Raw genomic sequence first — 5,565 nt, forward strand, 5'->3', positions numbered from 1 at the left:
TAAGTAAATTATCATATGAGTTACACCTTCACCTTCATAATTATTACAAAAGCTTTAGATCAGCTGAGCAGCTCTAATTCAATGGATGTTGCTCCCTCTGTTGTATTGGTTTAAGACAATTTGATTTATCGAATTTTACATCATTATACCAGTTTGGCAAACTGATAGTGGGTAGGTGGTAATTGATGGAGAGGAAAGGGTTAGTAAAAAAAAAGAGGTATGGGTGATTAAAGAGGGGAAAGAATATGGAGGGAGATGTGAGAGTGTTGTTAGGTATTGAAACAAAGCTTACAGGTACAGTGAGAGATGAGGGAGAGAGAAGAATCATGGTGAGAAGCGAGAATTGAATACTTAGAGGAGAAGTGAATCATTGGTAAAAAATATCAGAAATTAAATGCTGTGAGAATTATTTGGAGGAAATGAGTATCAAGGGAAGTTAAAGTCAAAGACTGATAGATAGATAGATAGATAGATAGATAGATAGATAGATAGATAGATAGATAGATAGATAGATAGATAGACGGACGGACGGACGGACAGACAGACAGACAGACAGACAGACAGGCGGGCAGGCGGCGAACGGACGGATGGACGGCAAACGGATGGCTAGATGGACGGACAGACAGACAACTGGATGGACTGATGCAGAGAGAGAGAGAGAGAGAGAGAGAGAGAGAGAGAAACAGTCAGACTGACAGATAGACAGATAAACAGACAGAAGGACAGACAGATAGATAGATAAGTAGATGGATAAATAGAGAGAGAGAGATAAGTAGTGAGAGACAGACAGATAGATAGATAAATAGATAGATGGATGGATGGATAGATAGATAGATAGATAGATAGATAGATAGATAGATAGATAGATAGATAGATAGATAGATAGATAGATGCAGAGTGAGAGAGATGGGGGGTATAAGGAAAGATGACAGAGAGTAAATTATAGAAAAGGAAGTGAAAAGATTATTTTGGTGGGTAGTAGATAAGAGAAAATAAGGAACAGATAAGAAACAGGTAAGTAAGAGAGAGAGAGACAGAATTAAAGGAGACAAGTAAGTGAAAGGAGAGAGAAAGGTAGAGAGAGAGAGAGAGAGAGAGGGAGGGAGAAGGAGAGAGACAGACAGACTGGCAGATTGAGAGTTAGACAGGCAGGCAGGCAGGCAGGAAGGCATGCAGACAGAAAGACAGATGAAGCTGAATATAAATAATGGTGGAGAGCAAATTCCCTGGAAGAGAACCGAAAGTGAAATGTGTTAATTATATGAAAGATGAGTAAATAACAATGGACGAAAGGGAAGGAGGTGGGGGACGTGGAGGAGGCAGGAAACAAAATATAACAAGGAAATATAATTAGAGGATATGTGAGAAACATAAGCCTTAGCCAGGCATAAAGAGAATGACCATTAGATAAATATATATGGAGGTGGTGAGGAGGTGAGCAAAGGAAAAAACGCTAAATTATATATATATTTTTTTGTTGTTGATTTTGATTTTTTCATTTCATTTTACTTGTTTCCGTTATTGGATTGTGGCCATGCTGGGGCACCACCTTGAAGGGTTTTTAATCGAAGAAATCAATCCCAGTGTTTATTTTTTTAAGCCTTGTTGGTTTCTTTTGCTGAACTGCTAGGTTTTGGGGATGTGAACAAACCAGCACTGGTCGTCAAGCTGTGGTGAAGAAGAAACACAAAGATACACACACATACATACATATAGAGATAAATATTGAGACCCCCTTTGGTCATGAATGACTGTGGGATTGCACCTAGAAAGTTACCCTCCTAGGCACAAGTCTGGGCAAGGTTGTTTATGGAAGACCAGCAATCGCCCATGCATACCAGCCTCCCCTCTCCACACCATCAGTGTTATCCAAGGGAAAGGCAACAGCTGATACAGCTTGGCACCTGTGACATCTACAGCTGAGTGAACTGGAGCAACATGAAAGTGTCTTGCTCAAGAACACAACACACAGTCCGGTCCGGGAGTCGAACTCACAACCTCACAATCGTAAGCTTGACACTCTAGCCACTGAGCCATGCACCTTCACAGAGATAAATATAGATATATAGAAATATGTACATATACATATATAAAATGGACTTCTTTCAGTTTCCAGCAATCAGTTCCACTCACAAGGCTTTTGTCAGCTTGAGATTCTATCCCAGGGTGCCATGCAGTGAGACTGAACCTAAAACTATGTAGCTGGGAAGCAAGGTGTATTGGTCAGTCCGGGGCAATTGTAGAAGACTCTTGCCCAAGGTGCCACACAGCAGGACTGAACCCAGAACACATTAGTTGCAAAGTAAGCGTTTTAACAGCATGGCCATTGTATGAACAAATCAATTATGACACAACTCTCTCTTCCTAAAGCTAATTAAAGAAAGCACTCTTTAACACAAGCACAAGTGTGCCATACCTCAACATTCCTTGTTTCTATTTAGGCTCTAATAATTAATTTGTATATTATTATTAGTTTTCATCTCCTCACTTCCCCCCTAAGGGAGTGGTGGTTTATCATTTCTCATCATCTTTTTTTTTTTTTTTTTTTACACTGAATACCTGTGATCTCTGTTTATTAGTGATCTGATAATGTGTGAAGAAGACAACCAGATTGCCCCACATCCCCTGCTACTTGGTTTATCAAACAAGAATCACTCTGCTTCTATCTATAACTTTCTCCATCTCTATTTCTCTTCTTTATATAGACTCACTCGCACGCACACACACACACACACACACACACACGGTTATCTCTTCACCTTATCACATTTTTTTCTCCATCTTACACTCTGCATTTCTCTGTATCTTTTCTTCTTGCCTATCAATCTATCTATATCCCCTCTCTCTTTCTCTCTCCCCCTCTCTCTTTTTCATTTTCACTCTATCTTCATTTCTATCTCTTGTACTTTAATCTCATGTCTCCCTTACACACACACACACACACATACACATCAATTTATCTCATTCATCCCCTTTTTATTCCCTTCTTACTCTCCACCCCACTCCTCTCTCTGTCAATATTTCTCTCTCACACACTCTCTCTCTCTCTCTCTCTCTCAATGTCTCTTTCTTTATTTCTCCCTCCAGTTACATCACACAAACCAAGCCAATTGGAGAATGAAACATTCTCTCTTAGGACTCTCATCATTTCTCCTCCTCCACCTCTCTCCTTCACTGCACCCTCCTCTTACCACTATCCCAGTTTTCACGGTTCATGGTTTCTTGAAGAATGGTGCACCAAGTATAGATTTTTTTTGCCTTGTTTTCTCAGAACCCACTTAAAATTGGGTCTGGAGAGAGAAGAACCCTGCACTCCAACAATGAGAGGAAGGATATGAAAGTGGGAGAGAGTGAAACTGAGAAAGAGAGAAAGAAGTGAATGAAAGACACAAATGAGTGAAAGAAAGAAGCTAATGAAAGAAAGAAAGAAATGAATGAAAGAAAGAAGCAAAAGAAAGAAGTGAATGAATGAAAAATGAATAAGTGAAAGAAGGAAGAGAAAGAAAGAAGAAAGCAAATAAATGAATTAAAGAAAGAAAAGAAAGAAAGAAAGTAAGAAGCAAATGAAAGAATTAAAGAGAGCATGTCTGTGTACATAGATGAACATGAACATACATTCGTATGCTAAAAGGAAATAAGAATTTAAAAAGAAGTTATATATAACAAATATAAACAATAATTAGATTGCTAGATAGATAAAAAAAAAAATAAGAGTGAAATCAGATGAAGAAGAGAAAAAATAGAGAAGAGGAGGAAGAACTAGAACAAGAGGAGTGATTAAGAAAGCAATATAAAATAATGAGAAAGACTTTTTGCTCTGTTTAAAATGTTGCTCAATATTCACCATCTCCCCGACAAAATTACAGCCGCAAGGATAAACAAATGTTTAAACAGACAAGATAGATGGAGAGATGGATAGACGTAGAGTTATTTGTTAGCTGGAAGGAATGTTGTGTCATTGACTATTATTGATACGGTAGTAAGCGGGGGGGGGGGGTATTGAGAATGGTAATAGTTATTGTTGCTTCTGTTGTTTAGCCTCCAGGTCATCAATCATCAAAGGCATTCCAGCCATGATCATCCAGTCTTTCCTTTTGTTTTCATTGTTTGTCTTTGGATTTTTTTTTATTCAATGTATCATCCAGCCTTCATTTTTTTTTAACATGTAGGATATGATTGGATGGTGTATTTTTAGCTACTATTCCTTTTAACATTTTTTTTCTGCTTTGCAATTATGTGGTTTTGGATTCAGTCCCACCGCATAGCACTTTGGGCAAGAATCTCCTAATATAGTTCCAGGCCAACCAATGCTCTATGAGTGAATTTGGTAGATGGAAACTGCTTGGAAGCCCCTTATATATATATATATACTTTGGGTATGGTAGATGAGTTTAGCAAAAATTTAGATTCAGATGAATATGGTACCTAAGTTGAGGCACCAGAATTTAGTACAGTATTATCCATACAATTTCAAAGTAAGATGATTAAAATCAAAATAAGCAACAAGGATATCCAGAGGTAATGCAGTACGATTGTTTCATGCAACTCCATTTAATTGAACAATGCAATCATTACATCAATTTATGAAGATTGCTCTGCATTTTAAATTGATGTAATGATTTCATTGTTCAATTAAATGGAGTCACATGAAACGATCGTACTGCATTACCTCTGAATATCCTTGTTGCTTAAAAAAAAAGTTTGTTTTTATGTTTTCATTTCTCATTGTGTTCAACTTTTTTTATATGACCTGTACCCATATATGCATGTGTATATATACATATATATGTAGGTATATACATATATGTATGTATATATATATGCATATATTTATATATTATTTATATATATAAATATATATATATGTATGTGTATATATATATGTATGTAATGTATATATGTATATATATGTATGTATATATGTATATATATATATGTATGTATATATGTATATATATATGTATGTATGTATATATGTATATATGTATATATGTATGTATGTATGTATATATGTATATAATATGTAAGTATGTATATATGTATATATATATGTATGTATGTATATATGTATATATTTTTATATATAGGTATATATATATATTATATATATATATCTATATATATATATATATATATATATATGTGTGTGTTTGTGTGTGTGTGTGTGTGTGTGTGTGTGTGTGCATGTATATGTTTGTGTATCTGTGTTTGTCTTCCCACCATTGCTTGACAACTGATGCCGGTGTGTTTATGTACCCATAACTTAGCAGTTCAGCAAAAGAGACCGATAGAATAAGTACTAGGCTTACAAAGAACAAGTCCCAGGGTTGATTTGTTCAACTAAAGGTGGTGCTCCAGCATGGCCACAGTTCACCATTACCTTCTGCTGGAGCCATGTGGAGCTTAGGTGTTTCGCTCATAAACACACACATCGCGCAGTCTGAGATTCAAACCCATGATCTCTCGACTCTGAGTCCGCTGCTCTAATCACTAGGCCATGTGCCTCCACATATTTTATTATCATAGCTGCAAAATATTCACAGAACTATTACTCAGAGTTTTACA

At 36.4% G+C, this 5,565-nt stretch overlaps 1 long non-coding RNA gene across 1 annotated transcript in view; it reads right to left on the bottom strand.

Moving 5' to 3' along the window:
- LOC118762270 overlaps positions 1–2,778 on the bottom strand; it is an 18,572-nt gene extending 15,794 nt beyond the window's left edge. Inside the window, exon 1 of the long non-coding RNA XR_004998024.1 lies at positions 2,768–2,778. This is a non-coding gene — a long non-coding RNA (uncharacterized LOC118762270). The remainder of the gene's footprint in view (positions 1–2,767) is intronic.
- Between the last annotated feature and the right edge of the window lie 2,787 nt (positions 2,779–5,565).

This window comes from Octopus sinensis, linkage group LG2 (genome assembly GCF_006345805.1).
Source record: "Octopus sinensis linkage group LG2, ASM634580v1, whole genome shotgun sequence".
NCBI classification, from domain to species: Eukaryota; Metazoa; Mollusca; class Cephalopoda; order Octopoda; family Octopodidae; genus Octopus; species Octopus sinensis.